The 27,143-nt window shown below is 38.0% G+C and overlaps 1 protein-coding gene and 1 long non-coding RNA gene across 2 annotated transcripts in view; one reads left to right on the top strand and one right to left on the bottom strand.

Annotated features, from left to right (window-relative positions):
* The window catches only part of LOC143735269 (uncharacterized), a 103,578-nt gene extending 95,205 nt beyond the window's left edge, over positions 1 to 8,373 (top strand). Inside the window, exon 6 of the mRNA XM_077225388.1 lies at positions 8,034 to 8,373. The gene's annotated coding sequence lies outside the window, so the exon portion shown is untranslated. The remainder of the gene's footprint in view (positions 1 to 8,033) is intronic.
* A 3,986-nt stretch (positions 8,374 to 12,359) lies between these two features.
* LOC143735360 (uncharacterized) lies at positions 12,360 to 17,581 on the bottom strand. Its single transcript, XR_013203125.1, has 3 exons — positions 17,447 to 17,581; positions 16,645 to 16,715; positions 12,360 to 13,339 (listed from the first exon to the last, which is right to left on the bottom strand). It is a non-coding gene; the product is annotated as an uncharacterized LOC143735360 (long non-coding RNA).
* Positions 17,582 to 27,143: the final 9,562 nt, after the last annotated feature.

Below are 27,143 nucleotides of genomic sequence, written 5' to 3'. Positions count from 1 at the left end.
CAAATCCAATACAAATATGAAAGTATACAATACAAAGTTTAAATAAATATAGGGGAGACCGGGTATGGTTGTAACACGGGGAGAGTTGTAACACCACCATTTCTACCACTTAGGGATAAGATAGGAGTTATGTAATAATTTCAGTATTTACCTACTTCCTCCCTGAAACCGCATGGTGGTTGTCAAGTCTGGAAACCAACACTTTCTGAATTTATAGAGAAAAGATACATTTTCTCTCCCCTATGTAATGTAGGCCAGTAAAAACGGTGCGTGTAAACACTCATCTGATCTCAGGAGGCACACTAGTGACTAGGGATGGGAATTGATAAGATTTTATCAATATCAATGCCACTGACGATTCTGCTTATCGTTCTGATTCTTTAACGATCCGATTCTTTAGCGATGCTTTGAGCGCTGCTGATGACGCTATAGGTGATCTCGAGTGATTATGTATTCCAATGTATAGGCTACACAAGCTTTCCTTCGATTCCTCCGTCCTCATTTTCTTTCCTCGAAGCCTTCCCTCGCATCCTGGGAGATGCACAAATAAGAATTGAGAAGCACCCACTACGTGCATGTAGCTATCTTATGGACATTGCATAGAGTTCTATTTTTTTAATAGTTATTTAAAAACACCATAACCTAACCTTATACTTATGATACATTTCTTAGTTCAATGGATTGCAGATTTGATAATATATATATATATATATATATATATATATATATAGGCCTACTTTTAATACTTTATCCAATAGTAGTCTATAGATTCTTTAAAATATTAAAAGCCACGCTGCGAATAAGCAAATTGTACTAATTCAATAAAATGAAACGATGTTTAACAAACAGAACACAACGAAAAGCCTGCCTTTGAGTCTGCGAGTCTGCCTCAAGTGTCACGCATTGAGCGTGACAGTCACTCATTTCGGTCTTTTGTCACGCACTCCCGAGTCCCGCCACACATTGTAGGCTATTTCTCACGCGGATTTTCTCATATGCCGCAGCGCCCAAAATTTCTCTGGCCGCGCCGCTCTCACTGTGGACCCGGCAGGATTCAGGAATCAAGCGCGTCCCCCCTCTGTTGTTGGTCGAGCTACACAATAGCCAATCAGAAAATAGCACTATTGTATCTGGGTAAGATTCAACGCAACAACCAATGAAAAAAAAAGGAAATTTGTGATACGAATTCCATCACCAACCCCCCCCCCCTTGCTGTCACTCTTGCGCCCTGAGTGCTACTTTCACTTTAAACAATATCGTCGCCAATAAAAGCAGTCTTTGGTGAAAAGTGGTGAAAATGAAGCTTTTCATTTGTTTTTTCTCAATGATCTTGTTTCTTCTCGACCGTGGTAAGAATTTGATTTGTTACAATCTCTCTTCCGGGTCAACGATATAGCTAAACAACGATTTATGGTCGCTTGGTTGTATGAGTAAACAAATGTATAGAAAAGGGGACAATATTTGAATCACAACCCATTTGTATGTTTTTCTTTTGGCTTACGTTAAACTGTTTCTTAGGTGTGTCTGGTGTTTATGACACCTTGTCGGTGTCAGTGAAGGAGGGATATTCAGTCACTCTAAACACTGGAGTTAAAACAAACCAACAAGAAGATATTAAATGGTATTTTAATGACATTGTTGTCGCTCAAATCAGTGGAGATCTCAGTAAGATCTGTACAGATGTTCAGTGTAATGAAGGTAATGAGAGATTCAGAGACAGACTGAAGCTGGATCATCATCAGACTGGATCTCTGACCATCACAAACACCAGAAACACAGACAGTGGACTCTATAAATTACAGATTATCAGCGGCAGCAGCAGTGGAAAGATCTTCATTGTTACTGTCTGCACTGTAAAAAAAAATCCTAATTTTACAGAAAATAACTGTGATTTTTGACAATCATTTTCTTTAATTTTAAATTATACTCAAAACACTGTAAAATTACAAATAATATCTGTAAAATAAAAATTCAGCTGTTATTTTAGGTATTGTGACATTAATGACAAATTACAGTAATTCACATTTTTTATACAGAAAATTGATTGTATTTTTCATACAGTATATTTTCTGTTTTCTTAAATTACATAAAAATTTATGTAAAATTACAAATATAATCTGTAATTTAATAGAAACAAAACAGTTAAATGATAAAATGGTCAAATGACTGTCAGCTCCCCAAAAAACTGTAAAACATCCTAAATTAAATAAACTGGAAAACACTGTTATTTTACAGGTATTTCCTGAATAATTACGATCATATACCTTCATTGTAAAAAAAAATCGTAAAAAAATGGTCAAATGACTGAAACAAACAAACAAACAAACAAAAACCATAAAATTAAAGTAAAATATGCTAATTTAAATAAACCGTAAAAACACTGTTATTTTACAGGTATTTCCTGCATTATTATGATCAAATACCTTCATTGTAAAAACATCGTAAAAAAAGGGTCAAATGACTGGCAGCTACGGCTGCCAAACAAAAACCATAAAATTAAAGTAAAATATGCTAATTTAAATAAAGTGTAAAAAACTTTAAAATAAATTTGATGTCACCATGATTGGGATCAGTGTCTGCTTTAGTTGGGGTCATGACCCTTGAGATTTAACTTATGCTTTTCTCTGGTTGCTTTAACTGTGTATTTGATACACGTTCGTCATAAATGCTGGAGAAAATATCAGATGATCTCAATCATTAATTGATGATGTTATAGTCATCATATGATGATCTGATTCACCGATATGACAGTCAAATCTCTGTATGTGATAGCTTAGATTACAGAGTATTTAGGTGGAATTTAGCTTTGTACAAAGTTTTTAATTAATGTCATAATTTTTCACATGACCTTTGAATATTGTGGTATCAGTATTATAATAACCTGCATTTAAAAATATATATATATACTACAAAAAATAGTTTTGTCGATTTTTAGTTGTATAGAGACATCAAGAATCAACATATGAATCTCAACAATGGTGACAACCAAAAAAGTTTTTTTTTCATTGTCACCATTGTTGTGATTCATACGCTGATTCTTGATGTCTGAGTGAGTCTATATGATCCTGTCAAATATTTTCTGTATAATGACTTCATAAAATCTTATTATCACAGCACTGGAGAATGTTTTATAGAAGCCTTGTCATGCAAAATGAATAACTAATATTTAATGACATAATCAGATATTATACTTCAGATGGTATCAATGGAGCCGGACTCTACATGATGACTATACTCACTACTAAGCGACCAACATTAACCGACCTGAGTTTCTCTTAGACTCTTACCATAACAAATATGCATCAGAGACACACAGTTAATGCAACCAGAGAAACATTAAAGTTCAACACTAAAAGTTCAAGAGACCAACTAAAGCAAATACTGATCTCCATCATGGTGACATCAAACTTTATTCTTTTCAATAAAGCTTCAACTTCTAAACCTCTGTTAATTCTCAATAATGTTAGTATGAAAGAAATAAAGTCTGGATTGTAATAAGTGAAGATGCTGCAATCCTGAGAGATCTGGTAGTGTTTAATGTTCTGTTGGGGTTTAAAGTGTTTCTGTATGGTGTGTTTCGTGTGTCACCATTGTGTTGAAGAGTAGAGCCTGAGCTTCAGTCCAGGATGAGCAAATAAACACTGTTGAAATGCTGCATGTTTCTTTATTTAAGTGACAGTAACTGTGTAGTTGCTGATGTAGTGACGTATATAGTCAAAGCAAATCATGCATGTAATTAACTGCATGTTTTTCAGTAAATAAATCAGAAAATAAATGTGAAATAACTGTTTTAACTGTGTGTTTTAACTGTGTGTTTATGTTAAAAAAGATTAATGAAGATTTCTGTAAAAGTATTTTGCACTTATTTAAATTTGGATATTTTGCATTAATTTTATGGTTTTTGTATGGCAGCCGTTGCTGACAGTCATTTGATTGTTTTTTATGGGATTTTTTTACAATGAAGGTGTTTGATCATAATAATTCAGGAAATAGTTGTAAAATAACAGTGTTTTTCTGTAAAAAAAATTAAGGAAAATTTCTGTAAAAGTTTTTTGCATTTCATTTAAATTACGATATTTTACTTTATTTTTACGGTTTTTGTTTGGCAGCCGCAGCTGCCAGTCATTGACCGTTTTTTTACGATTTTTTTTTTTACAGTGTGTGGTGAGTCATACATGTTTATTATAGTTTATATATAAACCAAAATGTAGTTTGTGTGTGTGTGTGTGTGTGTGTGTGTGTGTGTGTGTGTGTGTGTGTGTGTGTGTGTGTGTGTGTGTGTGTGTGTGTGTGTGTAGCCGAGATAGATAGATAGATAGATAGATAGATAGATAGATAGATAGATAGATAGATAGATAGATAGATAGATAGATATCAGCGGGGATTTCTTTAAGACTGCAAGGGAATCTTGGCTTCCGATTATATAGGCTAATGTCAAAAAAATTAATGGTCAAATATGTACCTACTATTGTGTTAACAGTTTATTGACTAAAAATGAGTTAGAACACGTTCGATCTCGAAGACGAGTTGGTGCAGAATCAGCTACTTATAGCAGATCAGCTGACTCGATTTCCTTCGCATACATTCCCGGAGCGTCACAGTGCATTTCCCTGTTGAAGCCGAGCGTCCATTGACATCAATGGTGCTTTAAAAAGTTTTTTCAGTGCTTCGAACTAGACGGTCATTGGATAAATCTGCGATTATGTCCCGCCCACGGACGCTCAGCTTCATAGACATCATATAGATAGACGCCCTATCGACCGCTACTGCCTACAGGACACATTGAATATTTTGTTCACAAAATACAACTAATAGTACGGTAATTTTAAATGTTAAATCTTACTTGTGTAAAGTAATCCCCGAGTGATGGTCCGTCGATTTGAGCAGGAATATGCTGCACAGTGCTCTGGCATCTACTGCTGCTATGCAACACAAATAGGAGTAGGCTATGACCGGTTTAAGATTGCGGCCGCATTTCTTGCGCCAAAGGGGCCAATAGGGCATCTAGTCTCTATATGATGTCTATGCTCAGCGTCTCTGGGGAGAATGGACGATTGGACGGGGCTGAATCCGGGCTTCTGTGTGATGATGGATCCAAAGACTGCATCTCCTTTTGATTGACATCGATTTTGTACTATAAAAAGTCGCTGACGCTAAAGCTGTTCGAGCTCAGTCTCATCACGGGTTTTGCAAGTGTAAGACATAGGTTACTGCTGAAATGTCTTGGTATATGGTTGGCGAAATTGCTAGGCAAGTTTCATCATGCATTTAACACAATTATACACCACATTCCTTGTTTCAGTTTAACCTAATTCCCACATTTCATCCGTCGAGTTTAATATATTTTTTTAGATCGTTTGTTCATTCATTCATACAGTGTAGGCCTATATATATATATATATATATATATGTGTGAAAAAATTTTATGATGTAGGCCGAAAATGACCTTCCCCTCTTTGAAAGACCAGCAGCCGCCACTGATATATATATATATATATATATATATATATATATATATATACATATACATGTGTGTGTGTGTGTGTTTAAAATGCCCCTATCATGCTATTTTAAAGTTTCATAATGTTGTTTTGGAGTCTTCTACAAAAGGTTTACATGCATCAAAGGTCTAAAAACAGTTTAATTTTCTCTATATATATACATTTGCACATCACCACATTTTTCTTGGTCTCTCAGTGCGAATGCTGTTTTAACTGCTGTTGCTGAAAACAACAGTTGGTGCCATTTATTTGTTAAAACAGTATCATACTACTGAAAATCTATGTATAAAGGTGTGTCAGTCAAAGATATTGTTAAGTACTGGATGCATTAACATTTGCTCTCTCGTAATGAGGACTTTTGTCTTTATCTGTTCCAGATTCAGGTCTGTCTTTAGTGGCAGTAGCAGGAGTATGTGCTGCTGCTGCTGCTGCTGCTGCTGTCCTGGTGGCTGCAGCTCTTACTGCTGCTGTGGTGTGGTGCAGGAAAAATAATCAGAATTGCTGCAAATATAAGAAAGCAGAAGAGAATGTAAGTGTGGCGAGCAGGACAAGGCCGGTGGCGTAATTGCCACAGTCAATATTACATACCACTGATTTAACAAGATATATGAGCTTTACTGTTGTAAAAGTTATGTTCTGTTTTGTTGTGTTATTATCATGGTGTTTTGGTGTCCTTGTTTGCCTATCTGCTTGCCTGTGTTCTCTTCCCTGTGCTAATGAGGCCACGTTCAGACAGTCCAAATCAGATTTTTTGCATATCTGATTGAAATACGATTAGCTAAATTAGAATTAGCTAAAGTGAACAGTTTGTCTGACTTAACAAAATATGTGGTTTGAAAATCCTATTCAAATCACATTTCTGGAAATCCGTTTCAGTCTGACTGCTCCGATCGGATTTTGCGTGTTTTATGTGACTTTCTCACGGCACATAAAACATAAAGTCGCTGCCGAAACAATGCTGTGTCGTTGCAAAGTGCCGGAAGAGCAGAAAATGACAATATAACGGAGACATATTTTGAAACCGGCAGAGACAACAGTGGAGAAAAAAACTGTGCATACCAGCCTCCGGTTCTGTTGTTGCTTCAGAAGAAGACACATAGTCTAGCGCTGCCTCTATTGCAAACACCTCCATGTTGCGATTGTTGGTTTTTTGGGTGTATGGCTACTATCACAACGTCATCGCAGATATTCCAGAAAACAAAAGAGCTTCATGAACACACAAATCGGGTCTGAACATTTGCGACACACACAGTGTGGTCATCAATCATTTTAGATCAGATTCCAATCGGATACACAAATAATCGGATTTGGACTGACAGTGTGAACGTAGCCTTAGTTAGCATAGCTCATAATTTACACACCTGTTCTGTTTTATGTTGATTACTCTCTCTCTCTCTAGGTCTCCTTTCTTTCAGTTCATTGTGTCGTGTCACACAGAGATCCTGGAAAATACACTGATAATGTGTCCCGGGATCGTTTGATTTTGGTTCATTCACACTAACAGTGTTTTTCCTGAATCTGTATGTGCTTTCACACACATCCCGTAAAGATCCCATAAAGACACGTGTCATCAGGATGTGCCGTGTTTGCAGACATTTTTTGTCCTTCCTTAGTTCCTTTATGAACACATCATGTTAATGTGCAACATGAATGTTGATCTGCATTTAAAACCCCCGGTCAAAGAGTTGTAAACGACAACATTGCAACAACAATGTGTCATCATTACGACACACACCTTACGGTAATGGTCCTGCCTTTTGTTCACATAGGACGAGTCCCAGGACTGATCCCAGCAATGTTACTAGGTCCCCATCCCAAACCTCTGTATAAACAACAGGGGGAAAAAACAATTCAAACTCTTTATCAATCCTTCTCATTACTTTTAACCTTTTGTGATTCTGTTTTCTATCAGGAGGTAAAGACTGATGACCCAGGTGGGGAAGAGGAGAAAGCCCCGTTGAGTCCCAGTCAAGCCCCGGAAGAGACAGTGGAAATGCAGAAATTGTAACATCATTTATAATTTTGACGCTTTCATTGAAAGGGACAGTGAAGAGAATTGGGAAATGATGGAGAGACGAGGATCAGCTGAAACTGTCCTCGCTCACAGAGATCGGGATTTCAGTGGCCGTTGCCAATACCAGTGAAATTTCACCTATTACATACCAATTCAAATACGAGTTCAAAATGATTTCATATCATTATTTTTTTTTGTGATTTAAATGATAAATATAGGCATTTCGCATTAAACAGTATGTGCAATAATATAATATTGTATAATATCAATATAATATTGAGCAATTTAGTAAGAAACAGAGCAACAGTTTTCATACAGTTAGTAGATATATCGTTGAAATGTGCAAAAACGAGTCCGTCTTCTTACCTGAAGTTGAGAACAAATATCTGTGACATTTTATGAGGTTCTGATTCATTCTTTTATTTTATTTGTTGGCATGTTTGTAGATGAAGACCTGTCGTGTAATTTGTCTGTTTTTTATTATTTATTTTTTCATCCCGTGTCTCTTTCAGTTTTAGTATGTTGAGCTGTGATTGTTTAGTTCGATTTTATCATGGCATTATTGTATTTTGCTGCTGTGTTTGAGTGGTAGAATATTATCACTGTTTGATTGAGATTATTGTCTTCACTTTAATATTCTGTTTGTCCAGTCTAGCCTTCAGCTTTAGACTTAAGGCTTTTCTTGGTTCTTTCTTTTGGCAGCAATCTCTTTTGTTCCTATTTGTCTGGTGCTATCAATGTGTCATAGAGGTGTCTCATGATGTTTATGTCAGGTAAATATTTTAGGAAAAGTCTTTCAAAGCTAATATATGCTAAAATATTGTTTTTATAAAAATAAAAAAAACAATAAGAACTGGGCATGAATGTTGTAGTTTTTTTTAATAATATGTTTTAGAAAGACAAATATTGTTTGCACTCTGGAAAGAATATTTCTGGACATTTTTCTTTCTGTTTTTCTTATCTTTACATCAGCCAAGGGAAAGTAAAGCCCACATAAACACTTGAAACAAGGAAATTAACTTGAAAAATATTTGAATGTTCATGATAAATATTAAAAACATATGATTCATTCATGAAGGCTGCAATCTGTGTGTCTCTAAAATATTTTTGTGTTATCAGAAATAACTAAGCTAAAATTGAATCGTTGAGTTATAAACTTTCACCAACACTTATAGTGATTGTTACCACAGTAAAACTGGTCATGTGGTATCAGACAACACTCAGAAAAGAAATTAGTTGTATGGGTTTTCGCAATTAATGCATACTTTTCTATAATGAACTCAATTAATAAACCTAATACTGATGCTTGACTAAGCAAATGTCACATTACAAGCATGATTTATTCTGTGTGAATATATAACTCAATACTTAGTGGTCAAATGATGTTTCATTTCTGATGTTATAGTTTCATTAATAATGCTATCATGTTGTGGGTGTTTGACAGATGACACGTTTATTAATAGTTTTTATTATAATGTAGCATAATATAGTGTTGTCTTAATTTACTTACCCTCAATATGTTTCAACCCTGAATGAATTTCTTTCTATTTACAGCGTATGTGTCATGTTGTCATGCAAAACGTTATAACCAGTTATAACAATGCTAACACTGGAAATCAGAAATATTACCAAATTTAAGCTAAGCCCAACTGTCTCAGGACAGATCATATTCTTATAGCAAAATATGTATTTAGAAAATCTGCAATTACTGTTTTTCTTTAGAGCAGCAGCACTGTTATGCTTTTGTGAAAAGTAGTCAATGATGAATTTCAGCATTTATTTCTGTATTTAGATTGTTTTTTTTTAAGCAGAAGTAAAACTGAATTCCATGTGAACAAGAATGAAAAAAGAGTCAGACACTCTCACACACTTCCAGAAATACCACCACAGAACCTGTTTGTTTACCAGATCAAAACACATTTTTGGTAGATGAAAATAAATGAGATGTAAATGCATGGTCTGAATTAGTTTGGAGGCTTTAAGACTCAAATCTCTAAATTGATCCATACGATATCAATAATTTTATTTGTCTATCACTAAATAATAATCACTAAATAATAAAGTATATCACCAAATAAATTGCCCCTCGCTTTAATTTGATGTAGGCTATATCTAGAAAAAAAACTTTGAAAAATTGGATCTGCTACTTTTTAAGATTTAAGTTTATTTATTCCTCTCATGCTGACAGGCACATAATCTACGTGATCCTCCTCTTCAACTTTCTGAAAAAAAGAGAAAAAAACCATCACGAATGATAAAAAAAAGAAAATGTGACAAATTCTTCCGGATTGATTGAGAGACAGAGTGTTTGATAAAATCTTCCTCATACTGATGTGATAACGTGAGATTGAGTTCTCAGTGGTTTCACTTCTGGTCCCAAATTTTCCAAGTAATGTCAAATGTGCAAAAACGACAACTTTATTCAACAATTTCTTCTCTTCCATGTCAGTCTGACGCACTGAATCGACTGCACTTCCGGTGTTGCTGCTGGTATTGATAAAGACCTGTATATTTATGTTATCATTTTAATATTGTCATATTTTTGTAATCACATATTGTGTTTTAAATTGTATTCTCCGGATGCTAATGCTTATACCTACACCTTTTAATCCAAATTTTTTAATTGTTCTTAGGCCTACAGCACATTTTCCACACAAATTCAACTTTTTATTTTTATTTTTTTACTTTTTTCAGACAGTTGTCATTTATTCCTTTCTGAAATAGTGATTTTTTTCCACCAAGCACAAGGCAGACTTATTTTGATGTTAAGATTTCTTGTTTTATTAGGTAAGATTGTCTGACTACATAAGTCGACTTACAACTTTCTTTGTTTCCTTTTGGCAACACTCATGACCTTATTCCCTTTTTTTACATTTGTCATTTGTTTCGATATATATATATATATATATATATATATATATATATATATATATATATATATATATGTGTGTGTGTGTGTGTTCATGTGATGAATGGCATTAAAAACATCTAATGAACATTCTTTGAATAGTGAATTCCTAGTTTGTACACTAGATGGTGATCTAACGCAGTATGTATACTGCTTGTAGTATACACACACTTTATGTATCAATAAAACATCAGACAATTTATCCATCTCATTGTTCAACATGGAAGTAAGGTGTTTTCTGTGAATGTACGAGACTTTATTAGCCACGATTTATTAGCTACTATAGGGAAATACCGTGAAGAATATCAAAGTAAACCAGCATGTTAGTAATTAAGACAATACATTCAAATAATATGGTTAGAAACACTTGTTTTCAATATCAAGCAGCATAACAACCTGATTTATACAGATACAAATAACTGGAAACATGACACTGCAAGCCAGTCACATGACAATTACAAATGGTCGTGCCCGCTCTTATCTGAAAAATAAGGTGAACATAAGTGTGGGATGTTGTTCTTACAACTAGTAGCCTAATAATAATAATAAAAGAAGTAAACATTATTAATAAGCTTTTAGAAACAGTAGGCTAGTATGATGCTTGACAAAGCAAATACCACATTCTAGGTTGGAATGTGATTAATCCCTCTAGTGGTCAATTGTTGTTATATTTGTATTTCTGAGGATCTTTGGGACAGAAATGCAGTTTGGGAGGATGTTTACAATACAGAAGTAGGAACATAGGTTTGATGCAGGATATTATTTTCGAAGAATATGACAGATATGAAGTTATTAATTGTCAACAACCCAAAGTAAGAACTTATATCGTGTTATGCTTCTTTCTTTTTTTTAATGAATGTTTCTGTGTAGGCAACATCTTGGATGTCGGGATGGTCACGTGACGTTATCTTAGCAACATCGAAGTTAATAATACATGCTGCATCTTTGAGCGGGATCCATTTTCTTATCAGTGTGTAAACAGTTTCAGTGCTCCAGACAAGAATGATTTCTAAAATAATGTGTTATGAGGAGACGTGCTGTTATTTTAAGTGTACAGACTTAAGATTACCACAGAATGAAGATGAGGAATCAGGTGAAAAGTCCCTCAGATGCACATTGAAGGAGGAACCGAGACATCAAACCAGAAGATCACAGAGACTGAGAATAGCACAGGGCACTTTGACTAGTAAACAACCACTCAGAGCACCCTAGGTAGCCTACTCAAATCCACCTAGGGCCGGTTTCACAAAGATAAACTTTGACTATGGATTAGATATAGTAGATAGTCAGACTTCAGATAGACATCTAAATCAGACCGTTGCACAAAGCACTTAAGACTCTGACTATCTTAAGTAGGACTACTCTGCAATGCATAACAGTTACAAGGACATTTTACTTGGGAAATTTAGCGGAGAATGTAACAAGAAGACATTTTTAATTTTAAAAAGATTGCTACGACAGATAACAGCATTACTCCGACCATTGAGCGGAGCGTTAAAGACGTACAGAAAAGATAATATAAACATATTACCGTACAACGTACAGCATAATAAAAAAGAAATATACAAATTATGAGCCATTTTCCCTTTTCTTTTGGCTGTTTGTAATGTAACTGATTGTGACTGCTGGTTGCCAAGGTAACAGAGTCTTAAGGTGATGATACACAGGGAAACTTTTTGAGCAATGTTGTTGGGCAATGTTGCCGTCAACGGGCAACCAGATGAGACTCAGGGCCCACGACCGATCTAAATTATCCAGATAGAAACTTATTGCCCATTTTCAATGGGAAAGTGCCCAAGCAACAATCGCTCGGCAAGATTGCCCAACAACATTGCTCAAAAAGTTGCCCTGTGTATCATCACCTTTAGACCAAGTTAGCCTGGGGGTAAGGTGTCTAATTTGTTTGGTCTAAATTAAGTCAGTCTTTATTTAACTTGCATTAGACTAGTCTATGAGCAAATTTTAGACTTGTCTAACACTATAGACCGGTCTAAAATAGCTTTGTGAAACCGGCCCCTGGAAATAACTACTGAAACTACACTCTCAGAAATAAAGGTACTGTATGTCAATGGGGCGTTACCTTTTCAACCATTTGGGTACTAATAAGTACCCTTAAGGGGTAAATAAGGTACAAACTACAAAGGTGTTCCTTATGTAAAGATGCATCCCAGTAACAGCTTTTGTACTTTTGTTTCTGAGAGTGTAGTTTCAGTAGTTATTTGTGTAAGCAGTGTAGCACTTTAGTATAATTGTTTGATTTGAGACTTTTTTGTCAGACATCATTCTCTGTTGAGCAAAAGTCAATGGCTTCATGTGAGCAGGAACGGAAAAAACACATTTTTTGCAACAACATGCTTTTCACACAAACGCTATTCACTCAGACTGACACCTCAGACATGCATTCGGACAAACACGCTTCACACCTCAGAGATACACTCACAAACTGCCATCAAACACAAACCTCCAGCAGGAGACACATGCTCATGCAGAAGCTGTTAATACCCAACAGATCAAACCACATATCTGTGCAGATGTGTATAAATGAATAAATGAGACCACATCCAGGGTTCACTTTGACTCCTTTTGACGAGTAGTTTGCATCTACGTTTTACACTTTTGACTTTAAGAGTAACACATGAAAATGCTCCAGTGGGCCACAGGATTTACATCATTTGTTTAAAGTCCCTGTATTATAATGAAGGTAAATACTTTTGAGGTTTTTAGTAGAACATTTAATAAATCCATTTTTAATATCACGCATGTCTGCTGTGCTGTCTTGAAACGTGGTGATTCTCACAATCCCAAAACTCAACCGTTGACTCAGTTGTTCAGGAGGTTCCTAGTAAAATGATCACAATCTGGGTCTTGTACTCAGATTGGTGCATAAACCACACGAGTAGTATCATCTCCAACTTTCTGTAAAAAAACAAAACACAAGATATAATAATAAGAATAAATGTGATTTTTCAAACTAATAAAGCTTTCATAAACATCTGATTGTGCTGGTGTGCGTGTGTGCGTGTGCTTGTGTGCGTGTGTGTGTGTGTATTACGTTCCTGGTAGCACAAGCACACGATGATGAAGATGAATAAAAAATCAAGTCTTTTATAGAGATTCTAAAAGGCAAACGAGAGCCACGTTTCCACCGCAGGAACTTTTCTCAGGAACTAGGAACTTTGGGGTGGTACTCCGTGTGTTTACACCTTATGAACCAGGGTCTAAATGAAGTTCTGGGTAAATATTTCCCCCTTCGAAAGTCCCTGCTCGCAAGGTAGTACTTTTTCAAAGTTCAGAAACTTTCATGGGTGGGACTTGGGCGCTGAACATGCTCATTAGTTCATGCCGCATTTTGATTTGTTGACTCCACGCAGCATTTTATTTCAAGCACCATTTTTTTTTTTGCATGTAGTAACAGTTGTTACTATTTGAATCAACAATGGAGTTTTAAAAATATGACCGATGGACAACGAGGTAGAGGCTTTGTTAAGCTTAAATTCAGAGGATGATATCCAGCGGGAACTGTAAAGTTGTGCACAGTCCTACGTCACCGGACTAATTTGCGTAATCTTCACGGTACTTTAGACCGTGGTGGAAATGCAGACAGCAACAGGTCTGGGGGAGAAAACGTTTCTGGGAAAAAGTCCTGGAACAAATTGGTAATTTCGTGGCCAAGAATAAAGGCAGGTAAATTAATACCAAGTACACATACATGTATTTAATACGTCCCATAGACGAGACCATACAAACTCAAATGCAGGAGGGAGACTTAAGTACAGGAAAGTAAAAAAGGGAACTAATGAGGGAACAGCTGAACAGAATGAGTTATCAAATGAGTAACCATAGAAACAAAGACAGCAAACATACTCAAACTGAACTTAACTGTAACAGTACGCCCCTTCCCGGAAAGGAGTGAACTCGCGCCAACAGTTCCAAGAAGGGTGAAGTGCTGAGGTGGAGGACAGGAACCAGTGTTGTGCAGACGGTGCGAGAAGCCGAACCGAGAGTCCAGCCGGGATGAAAACCCACGGCGGTGCAGGGAGAACCATGGTGACGACTGAGGGTGACAGAGCCGATACTCATGGAGCTCTAGGTGCAGATGGAGAGTAGGAGGACCCAAGCAACCATGAAGGCTTCGGCTGCAACTCAATCCCCAACGAGCTGCAGGGGAAGGCGGAGCCAGATGAAGCTGTGAGGGCTCATAGGTCTGTGGCACAGGATGGGTGAGGATCGACTGAGGTGGACCCGCTGGTCCGAGGGAGCACGCTGGAGGCGTAAGCTCAAATGTCGTTCCGTAGTGGTGGCATTCACACAACAACCTGGCAAGATATGTTCTTTGCATCCCGACCACAAGTGCACTTTCAGAGAGACGTTCGGTTGCCCACTGAAACCGTCATCAGTCAGCAACATTTTGTTCTTGCATGGATATTAAAATGTTTTTCTGTGACATTTTTACGGTATTGATAGGATCATGATAAGAATAATAACAAACAAATAATAATTATTATATAGCCAACATTGTATATTTGTTATCCCCAATCACTCTCTCTTTCTTTAGGGGAAATTTGAATGTGTGATTCTGGAAACTAGGTCTTAATTTAGCGGGATCGGTCGGGTCAGGAACAAAGTCATTCTAAGCGGATAAAAGGTGATCAGGCATTCAGAGTTGGGCGGTATCAGCGTGGGCATGGAATCATCCTTTTCCCAAATCCATTCCTCAGAGGTCCCTGACTCACCCTCAGTGACTGGATTGTGGACGAGGCTCCAATTCCTCCCGTTGTACTCCACTCTTACTCCCACGGTGGCACACCATGTAGCCGGCTTACATACCTGGTCAGACTCATATTCAGACTGAGTCGTTTCATCTTGCGCCTGCTATTCATCTGCGGTGGGCTCAGACGTCGTGCTCATCCCACGAGGATGTGTCAGGATGGACTCTGACTCAGAAGTCACACATGTGCATGTGAGGTGATGTCCTCCTCAGGACCGATGATGTACTCAGATCCACTGTTCACCAGCACCCACTCTGTCACAGTTATGTTTAGTTTAGAGTTTGTTTTCAGTCATTGCCCTTTTTCCACTTGTCTGAGTCCATCATTTGTTACCATGTTTTCTCATTTGATTACTCATTCTGTTCAACTGTGCCTCAAGTAGTTTTTTTGTTTGTTCCTTGTATTTACATTTACATTTAGCAGACGCTTTTATCCAAAGCGACTTACATTTGAGGATTAAACCAAGCGAGTCATCGTGGAGAGGCAAAAACAACGCAAGAAGTGCTCAGAATACAAAGTTCAAACATTGCTCAGAGTAGCATAAACCAGACAAGCGTCGATTTCAAGAAAAAAATTTTTTTTCTTCTTATGTTAAGTGCTCACGGAAGAGATGAGTTTTCAGTTGTCTTTTGAATGCTGTCAGGGATTCTGCATTACGGACGAGGGTGGGAAGATCATTCCACCAGCATGGAACCGTGAATGAGAATGTTCTGGAGAGTGATTTTGTGCCTCGCTGTGATGGTAGCTACCACGAGCCGTCGCTCATTGATCGATCGTAGGCTTCTGATAGGGATGTAGACCCGTAGGAGCGAGTATTTAACTATTTAAGTCCTCGTGTTTCATTTGAGTTTTTCCTGATCTCGCAAGTAAACAAATATTAACGTCACTGCTTTCTACTGAGTTTCATGTTGTGGATTATCCAATAAAGACTTTCAACATATCATCTCTGTTGTTTGTTATCAACGACCGTAACCTGACAGAAGACCAGACCAAAGACAAGATATTTGCTGCGTCGTGACAGTGTGAGGTTTATGTGATAGATCATTATACTGTGAAAGCCCATTTCCCCACATAAGAAAAATGTATGCTCTGATAAAAAGTAAAAAATATGAGATCAATCCAAATCAATTCAAAGTTATGACATTCTAAGCCAAAATGAGTATTTCATAATTAAACATTTCAAGTCAGAATTACGACTTTGAAATCTCATAATTTCAACTTTGTGATATTTTCGAATTTTTAAGTGCTAATTTTTACTTTTTAATTTCCTAATTTTGATTTAGTATGTCATAATTTGGTTGTCATAATTATGATTTACCAGAGCATGATTTTTTTCTGTCTAATGTGGTGGAAATGGGATTATGCAGACAAAAACACAAGCACACACATCTACATTGGATTCACTGCTGAAATTATTCAAATACTCAACAAATAAACAATAAATTGTCTTACCAATTCTTTCTGTGTGTTTCTTTTGTAGAATGTTGCCTCAGCGCAAATAATCTCTACTTCACAAGTCTCCACTGTTTGAACAAGAATGGATGCAATAAAACAGCAAGATTCAAACAAGATCTGGTTCTTCACAACATATATGTCTATATGTCATTATTAGGGCTTTCTAAGTTAACACAGCAGTTTTTAAAAATGGCATTAACAAATTTCATTAATCCAAATGAAATTTGTTAATACCATTTTTAAAAAACTGCTGTGTTAACTTAGAAAGAGACCTATAACTTTTTCCACACACAAAAAGAGTATTTATCATGAAATTTAGAGAGACACATAAATGGGATGTTTGACAAAAGTAAAGTTGTTTACATTATTTGTATTTAATCAGCTTTTAGGCTCAAGCACAGCAACATTCATATAGATTTTAATTTGACCACCAGCTGCATCTTTGCACAGGTAAGACTACATTTAAAAATGGAGACAGCTTTTAAAAAAATAAAAATAAAAATAAACATTTCTGTTTTTGCATTTCCAGTGTTGATGCTGTTTGAGAAATACAGAGTCTGTATTTTGTGCAAGTGAGACGAGTAAAGAGCAACATTCTGTCATTATGTAGAAATAGACATGAATTCTGTTATGTGTGTGATCAACAGAAATTGCCAAACTACACGTTAGTTTGGTTTAAATATAAATTAAATGATAATTAGGCCAATCAGTTGTTTAAAATATTTAGAGCATATTTTCAAATTATTATTTGTTATAATTTGTTATTATTACTTGTTTAAAAGTAGAATATAATACTTGCCTTCTTGGTACATTTTTCCACATTTCCTGCAGACGCAGAAGATCCAAAATCCAGCAACAATCATCAGAGATCCAGCAGAGATCAACACTATCAGAGACACTGAGACTGGAGGAACTGAAGGAGAGAGTGTGTCCGGTGCTGTAATGATAAAGAAAGAAGTGAACGTATCAGTCTGATCTAGAACAGAAGACAGAGATCAGGTCAGTAAATACACACATATATCATCAGTGCTGTGGTACCTGCACATGTGTGACAGAGTGTGTTGATGTCCAGATGTGTGGTCTGGTTGCTGATGGGATTGTTCAGCACACAGCTGTAGGTGTTTTTATCCTGATATTCCACCTCCAGAGGTAGAGAGAGACTGATGCTGAGATCACACACACTGATGCTGGACAATACACTGATTCCTGCGTACCAGGAGAGAGTCGCATCACTCACACTCAACACTGATGAACACACCAATGAACATGATGATGAAGATGATGATGATGAAGAACATTGTGAAGAGTTACTGATGATAACCGGAACAGGCAGACGAGCTGGAAAACATCAGAGAATAAAAGAAATATCAACATAACAATTGTCCTATTTCAGTTGTTATGAATTGTAGTGAATCGGTGTAATAAATTTTGTGTTGAGTGTGTGTTTAATATGTTCATGGTCACTGAATGTGTCTGTCAGCTCAAACTATAAAATGATTAAACATTTGAATATGAAAATAGAATATATGAATGTTTGGACAAATGACATCTCACCATAGACAGAAACACTGAATGTTTTTGATGACAGGTTCAGTCCAATTATTTCTAGTTGATAAACTCCAGTATGTTCAGTTGTGGTGTTTGTGATGATCAGAGATCCAGTTTGATCGTCCAGCTTCAGTCTGTCTCTGAATCTCTCATCAGTGTCATTAAATGTGGAGAAGATGTGCTGCTTCTTTTTAATTTTAGCTATCACAAACTTTTCAGCTCCAAATGCCCACAGTATGTTGTTGTTTTCATGTATTACAGTAAGATCAGTGTTTAGAGTAACAGATTCTCCCTCCATCACTGACACTGAATCACCAGACACACCTGATGAACAAACAGATTTACACAGATTATTGCCCCTGATGGTTAACAAAGCCTGAAATCAGATAAAGTTTCGATGTAAAGTTGAGAACATGCAGAGAATCACCAGAAACACAAAATATGAAATGTCAACTGTATCTAATAAACCGCTGCCGTTACAGAGAAACTGTCAGAATCAAGCAGACAGAAAACACAAACAAACACACAGTAATACATTGGATTTTCATACTAAATATTCCAGGCTATTTAATACATAGAAAACATAAATGTATAAACCCCAAGATATGAACTCAAAGCAAAGATTTCCAAAACAGCGACAACCTTTGCAGTCTTACAGCGTCTTAAGGATTTTAATTTAAAGTATCTATCTTAAATCTAAAGTAAAAGCAGAATCAAAATGATGGTTTAAATGTAAGTCTGCTTATTTCAAAATTTAAAGTTGGGTGTAACGGCATTATTATATCATATTATATATTATATCTTGGCAATAATCTATAGATAAATCTTGATTTAATCTAGACTGAAGCTTAATCTTTATGGTGCAACACATCCTCAATCTTAAAATTTGTTTTAACGTTATCTATAGTGTTTTAAAGTTACATAACGTATTGAAAATAAATACATGATTGAAAGTACCGTTTTAATTGGATATTTTATATATTTTTTTTTAAATACACAAGATTTACATCACTAGTCTGCACTATAAGGCTGTGTATTATATCAATTTAGATGAAAACGACCTAATTTGAACAATAGCAGGCACTTTCTTTCAAAAAATCTTGGAAGTCTTTTTTTAATGTTCTATATAACTTACCAATCAGACTCCAGCCGCACAAACAGTAAACAAACATGTGAGACATTTTCTTCAGTTGTTCAACATCAGATGTGACAGCAGAAGTGTGTGTGAATCCTCCCACCACTGTTTAACCCTCCTCACTCGCTGCATTTGCATAATGTTATAGTTCATCTGGCCCTTCTTAAAGGGGTGGTAAAACACGATTACACTTTTCTAACTCTAGCTAGTGTGTAATGTTTGCTGTTCGAGCATAAACAACATCTGCAAAGTTACAGCGCTCAAAGTTCAAAGCAAAGGGAGATATTTGCGTTTTAAAGAAATCAATTTCTAAGGACTATACAGCAAACGGCCGGTTTTGGACTACACGACATTCCTCAAGGGTTGCTGAGGTCAGCATATCCCATTATTTACATAAACCCCTCCTCTGAGAATACTTGATAAGGGCGAGGCCCTTTTTGCTTTGGAGAAGAGTTGTTGTAGCCTGGTAATACCAAACTCTGTTACTTCGCTTTGCTTCATAGACAGAGTCTGGAATGGCATCATTGAAAAGTGTTTTCTTTATCGCGGGGGGCGCTTGTCTGAAGTATAAAATCATTGGTTACCCGTAAGCCAATCACATAATGTTTGGTTATGACGTGTTATTCGCCAGCTCAGCCGCATCGAACTTCCACTGTAAACACATGTATGATGCGAAAACGAAACCATCGAGCGAAATACCGGAGTGAACATGGCTGACCGAGTTTTGCTGCCTCCTTAACCTGATCCTCCATGAGTGCAACCAAGGGGGACACAATCACAACTATCGCCTTGCCGGCCTTTAGTCAGGCTAGAGTTGTTGTGGTATACTAGGCTGTTGTTGCCGCAATGCCGTCGAAACGCTGTTATTTTTATCCGGATTGTAGGTTCACTTTGTTCAGCCTTCCTAGGGAGGGGGGAGTTAGGGATCAATGGTTAAAATGTATTTTTTAACAAGGTCCCTCATAATTATTACCCAAATCTCGCTCTCTGTGCTGCACACGGAGGAAAGCTTACACAATCTTCGCAAGTTCAATGCAGGATTCGCACAACGGCTTGTCCTGAAAGATGGAGAAGTTCCAACTTTAAGAACAGAAGCTTTTGTTTACGGGCCACAACCTGTAAGTATGATTAGCTACATACTGTTAAAACTAATCATGGTGTTGATATATTTTTTAGACTGCTGACTCTATAGAACAGTGGCATGGAAAACAAACTTTATCGCGCTCCAAGAGCCCTCTAGTGGTCGGGAGCATTTCCGTTGTGTTGTGGATTAATTTCGTTGTGTTGTTCTTTAAAGGGTAACTAAACCCCTGGTTAGAGCCTGACTCCACCCACTGGCGATATTTGAAAAATGCTGGAAAAGTGGGCAGAGCCCAGCGGAGGGGGGCGTGCACCTGAGACGCGTCTCTTTGTATGGAACCTGCCTACGTCACCTGCAACCGCTATGTCACGAACCACCCCAAACATCCATTAGGAAAATTCAACTGCAGTAGCCACCGTTCAACCTGAAGAGGGCAGCACTCAGACGTTTTTACATCATATATTGTACAATTAAAACACTTTAAACCCAAATGTCAAAACATTTACTGGAATCAATGAGCAGCAATTATGAAGCTCCATTCTTACAGATCATTAACTAAAAAAAGTTGTTTTAGTGTTTAGTTACCCTTTAATTAAAACTTACGTTTGCTTTTTAAATTTCGTTGTGTTGTGCACTACTGGGCCAGCGTACATTTGCATACACAGCCTGATGCAACAGTTTAAAAACATTTAAAAATATATAGGCTACAATTGTCTTCAAGTTCACTCAGAGTAACTGCAGACCAACATTTACAAGACCTTGTTAAAGTTTCTGTAAATTTTTTTTTTTGAATGGTCATAGTTTTAAGATTTGAAAAAAATAATTGATTGTAGCCTATGTGTTTTTTAATGTTAGCTGTCATCTACTTGATGTGTATATTTTTATCGGGACGATATTTTATTTTTGGATGAAATATCCCTATAAATACATCAACATCACATTGCATTTTGGGAGGTCTATAATCAATCTGGACAAATGGGCTCCAGCACATGTAATTAAAGGAAATTAAATGGTAGATGGTTTGGCAAAACAAGCCGGTGAAAGGGAAGCTGTTGAAATATTAATTTCAACAAGTAAAGCAGAAGCGAAGGCCCAAATCTGGATGGAAATTGTGAAAAAGTGGCAGAGATATTGGGATGCGGAGGAGAAAGGAAGAAATTTCTACACATACAACAGAAGTTTGTAAGAGCTCTTGCATCGTCTGTGGAAGATCCTGAGGGCCATCTGGAGGAGGGGTAAAGTTGCCCAACAATGGAGATCTGCAGAAGGGGTGTGGGTTCCAAAGGAAGATAAGTCAACCACCATAGAGCAGTTTAGGACCATCTCGCTGCTAAACGTTGAGGGGAAGATATTTTTTAGTATCCTTTCACAACGGCTGTCAGACTACCTCCTAAAGAACCAGTACATCGACCCCTCAGTGCAAAAGGGAGGGATCCCAGGGGTTCCCGGGTGCCTTGAACATAGTGGAGTGGTGACACAACTGATTAGAGAGGCTCGTGAGGGGAAAGGAAACCTGGCTGTACTATGGCTGGACTTAGCCAATGCATATGGCTCCATACCCCACAAGCTAGTGGAGGTGGCATTGGGGAGACATCATGTTCCGAGCAGCATCAAGATCCTCATAATGGATTATTATAACAACTTTAATCTGAGATTCACTTCCGGCAAAGTTACATCTGAGCGGCACCGTCTGGAAAAGGGGATTATCACTGGATGCACTGTTTCAGTGATTCTCTTTTCCTTGGCCATGAACATGCTGGTCAAATCCGCTGAGCCGGAATGCAGAGGCCCCAAAACCAAGTCTGGAATCCGTCAGCCCCCCATTAGGGCATTCATGGACGATCTGACAGTAACAACTGTAACAGTCCCAGGATGCAGATGGATTCTTCAGGGCTTAGAGAGGTTAACCACCTGGGCGAGGATGCGTTTCAAGCCGGAAAAATCCAGATCCATGGTACTGAAGAGAGGGAAGGTAACAGACCAGTTCCACTTCTCCTTAGGAAGTACCCAAATCCCATCAGTCACAGAGAAGCCTGTGAAGAGCCTTGGGAAAACCTTTGACTGCTCTCTAAAGGATGCCGCTTCCATCAGGGCAACAAATGAACAACTGGAGAGCTGGCTAACTACAGTTGACAAGTCAGGCTTACCGGGGAAATTCAAAGCTTGGTTATACCAACATGGAATCTTACCCAGGATACTGTGGCCACTGTTGGTGTATGAATTTCCAATTTCCACCGTGGAAGGATTTGAGAGGAGGGTGAGCAACTACCTGCGACGGTGGTTGGGCTTGCCAAGAAGTCTGAGCAGCATTGCCCTTTACGGGAAAAAGAACAAACTAACGCTACCAATCAACAGCCTTAGCGAGGAGTTCATGGTTACCAGAGCAAGGGAGGTGCTTCAGTACAGGGATTCCAAGGACCTAAGAGTATCTCAAGCTGGTATTGAGGTCAGGACTGGCAGAAAGTGGAGGGCACATGAGGCGGTGGACCAGGCAGAATCACGACTGCGTCATAAGGAACTGGTGGGTCCTGTAGCTATTGGTCGTGCAGGACTGGGAAGTACTCCAACAACCCATTACAACAAACTGAAGGGTAAGGAAAGGCGGGACCTGGTCCAAAAAGAAGTGAGGGCTGGGATCGAGGAGCAGCGTGCAAGTCAGATGGTGGGAATGAGGCAACAGGGTGCATGGACCAGATGGGAAGATGCCATGGAGAGAAAGATTTCATGGGCAGATCTGTGGAGGGCTGATCCCTATCGCATCAAATTTCTCATTCAGTCTGTCTATGACACCCTGCCCAGTCCATCTAATCTCTTTTGTTGGGGCAAGGTTGAAACTCCGGCATGTACCTTGTGCCAGGGAAGAGGATCGCTGGAACACATCCTCAGTAGCTGTCCTAAAGCACTTGGGGAAGGTCGCTACCGCTGGCGCCATGACCAGGTGCTGAAGGTGGTTGCTGAGTCCATCACTACTGCCATCAATCAGAGCAAGCGTTTAAAACCACCAAGGCGCAAAATTTCATTCTTAAGAGCAGGAGAACCTCCACCTTCCCGACCAACAGTTCAGACAGGCCTGCTGGGAACAACGAATGACTGGCAGCTAAGGGTCGACCTGGGAAAACAACTCAAGTTCCCCCGAGACATCGTGGAGACCAGCCTTAGACCCGACATGGTTCTGTTCTCAGTAACATCGAAACAGGTTATCTTGATGGAGCTAACAGTGCCCTGGGAGGAGAGGATGGAGGAAGCGAGTGAAAGGAAAAGGGAGAAATATGCGGAGCTGGTGGAGGAGTGTCGGAGATGGGGGTGGCGTGCCCAGTGCTTGCCCATCGAGGTTGGGGGAAGGGGCTTTGCAGGAAAGTCACTCTGCAGGGCCTACAGCCTCCTGGGAATCACAGGAGCACGCAAGAGAAGAGCCATCAGTGCAGCTTCAGAGGCTGCGGAAAAAGCCTCACGATGGCTGTGGATCAGGAGGGACAAACTGTGGGCGAACGCTTCTTGGACACAGGCCGGGAACTGATCACTCCCGGTTGGGTCGCCTGGGTGAGGAGGTCTGAAGTTGAAAGACCCGAAACCCCCTATGACCCCAGGTACTATCACTGATGATGTGTCCAAGAGTGCATCACAAGGTGTATGTAACAATCATGGAACAGGGAGGATCACTGGAGGGAAACAAAGGGAAGAAGACGTTTGTGCATCCTTATGGACATTTTTGTCTTTTTCAGTTTTGTTTTTTGTATCATTTTGCCTGAGTTAATGCCAAATGCACAAATGTAGGCACAGGTGTGCATTTTTATTGGAATTTTACTATTTCACCACCATTTCCTTTATAAAATCTATTTTGCACTAGATACAAAAATACTCCCTCTCAGCGCCTATTGGACAAAAATGGCCCCATTAAAACGGAAATTTTTCATCCCAGGGCCATATAACTATAAAATGATGCAATCTTTGTTTAGAGACTTTCATTCTGTTGGCAAGGCTTCAAAATTGTAGTTTTGGTCTATAAAGCAAATACTCGCTTTATTCCTGTTTTCTGCTTCTGCATATTATAGAGCAAATTGGATAAATTATGCAGCATAATTATGTAGTTGTGTTGGTATGGATGTCTGAGTGTGGTTTGTATGTTTGTAATAAAAAGATGTGTGTGCGTGTGTGTGCTTGTAATATTTGAGAGAGAAAAACTCAACTCCAATTCACAAATTCGATCGCTGTGTCCAATGGGGAAAATTTGGTACTGCCAAACAAAATCTTACTGAAAGCTCTTTTTTATGTATATTATTGGAACACAACTTGTTTAGATTTATGGCTTTGGTTTTCAAGCAGTTTTAGATTTCAACATGTTTCATAAAATATATATTTTATAAAATAATGTTGACAAATAATTTTCATAAACTTAAACCTATATATATATATTTTTTGGTTTTTACTTTTTAAAATGTTTTTACTTCAACAATAATCGGCCGTCTTCCTTAAAATGAGACCAAACTTAAGTCTTTGCTCCCAAGCTTCAAAATTTTATGGCAGTTTTTTGACATGGACAAAATAGACCTATGTGTAACTTTTTTTTTTAATTGATGCACAAGGGCTAGACTAAGGGTCAGACACTGTAGGTTAAATAAGTTATATATTATAGGTAAACATATATCGGGAAGGTGTGACTCTTGCAATAGTATTGAATCTGTCTGAATCTGAATGTCAGAATAATGAGAGGGAAATAAAGATGAAAGAAGGCAGAAGAAGATTGGGGGTTCAAGGGAATTCACTAAAGGAACTACTGGGGAAAACATCAAATGACATTAATAAGCATTTATTTTGGTTCTTAAAAGACACGGGTCTGGCAGATAGGATATAATTATAGTCTCTAGTATAATATAATTTATAGATCTAGAATTTTTATTTATGTCGAGCCTTCGAAACAATCCGACCCCCGTCTCAATGGTGACTCCTAGTGGTCACTTGCAGGAGTTGATCTGAAACAACATTGACAATGAACCATTTAAACATTTGTTTTTATTTTATTTTATTATTGTTTTTTTTTTTTTTAATGTGTGAAGTTTTTAACATCTGTCTGACAAAATGAGCTTTTAACCTGCAGGCTCCTCACTGTGCATAATGTTGTTTTGCTCATGACAAATTATAAAATATTTTAATTATTTTAATTAAAATAGTTATATAATATATAATATTACAAATTAAATCGAGCCACAATGTCTCAATCTTTTACAGATTTTTATTCAAAAATATTAATTTCTCTGCTGTGGATGGACTTTTTTTTTTACATATCATTTCTCCAGCCTTTGAAAAAATCCTCTCACAAGGGACACTTGTGCTGTCATGCATAGATATTTTTTAGCAAGGACATACAAATGAGGAAATATTACTGCTCTCTCTTTCCAGTAAGTTAGGGGATCATGTGTTCTGGTCAAAAATGCGTCGTTTCAGGAAATTTTTCACTTCAACTGTGGCATCTGCTGTAGCATTGTGTATTGTCTGGGTTTCTCGGATATGATAATCGAAAAGTTCCCATAAACTGCTACTGGTGTTGATGATAATGATGATGATGGGCCTGATGTTGACATTTGTGGCTAAGAATGAAAATGAAAACACTAATTAGTAACAAAGCCTAAACTGACAGCATGTATTAAGTATAAATTACATAATTAATCAGATTACATAACTCCATAAAGTTAGGCGAAGACTGAAACTGCTCACCAGGAGTTGCTGTATTTGAACGCATGAGCGAAGCACACTCCAGTGTGATGTGCTTTTCAGCGTCCTGGGCTTTGGCAGGATTTCCAAATGCCACATTTTTTTCAAATGCCCTCCACATCTGGAGTGCAGACCTTCTTGTAGGTGTGAGCCTATGAGCCAAAACAGGAGAAAACCATATTATAATAATGTCAACAACAATATGACAGTTATGGCTAATTACATGGTCATTGTGGCCTACCTAATTGTACAGTTGATTCCTGCGTTGCTTGTTTTTTTCTGTGCTAGCTTGCGCTGCAACATCCTGTGTATAAGCTTTGAAGCAGACACTCTCTGTTCCTCTGACATCTCTGTTGTTGCCAGTTTGAATGGTTGCAGTTAGTGACAATGATTGTTGAATAATGTCATACACTTGTCAGCGGAGCAGTATTAATTTTTAAATTGGAAAGCGCTGCACCCACTGGCTCTCGTTGTTCACACAAGCGTGGCAGCATCTCGAATGTGCTGTTCCTCGTCTCAACCTCCTGCATCAGTTTCAGTGTTGGTCTGGCCATCAAGCCCTGCATCACCACAAGCTTGTCCTTTGCTTTGCAGCTGGATCTGAACAACCCCACTATCGTTGATCTAGGGCCTTTTTCACAGTCATATTTAAATTATGAGAAAGACATGGGACATGGCGAAGGTGGAGTAGCTGGGCGCTTAGGGTCATGTTGGATGCATTGTCAGTCACCATGCACTGAACTTTGGAGGTTATTCCCCACTCAGCCATTAGCAAGGCTTTAGTCTCCATGAGATGCTTGGCTGTGTGGGTTTGGTAAAACCAGCTTTGCCTCTGGTGTTATAGTGGCAAGTTACACCAAGATATCCGTCCATATTAATGGAGGACCGCATGTCAGCCTTAAGGCTAACAAATTTGGCCTTTTATAGATCCTCCATTGTCTTCTCCTTGGTGTTGTTGTACCTTTCGCTGACCATTGTTTTAAGCACCTTGCGGGATGGGAGGACATAGCTTGGATCAAGCTT

The sequence above is a fragment of the Siphateles boraxobius genome, unplaced genomic scaffold, assembly GCF_051911475.1.
Source record: "Siphateles boraxobius isolate OS27281-9 unplaced genomic scaffold, OSU_SipBor_1 13, whole genome shotgun sequence".
In the NCBI taxonomy this organism is placed as follows: domain Eukaryota; kingdom Metazoa; phylum Chordata; class Actinopteri; order Cypriniformes; family Leuciscidae; genus Siphateles; species Siphateles boraxobius.
The sequence above is the reverse complement of the archived record's forward strand: the minus strand, read 5'-3'. Positions and strand labels throughout refer to the sequence as shown.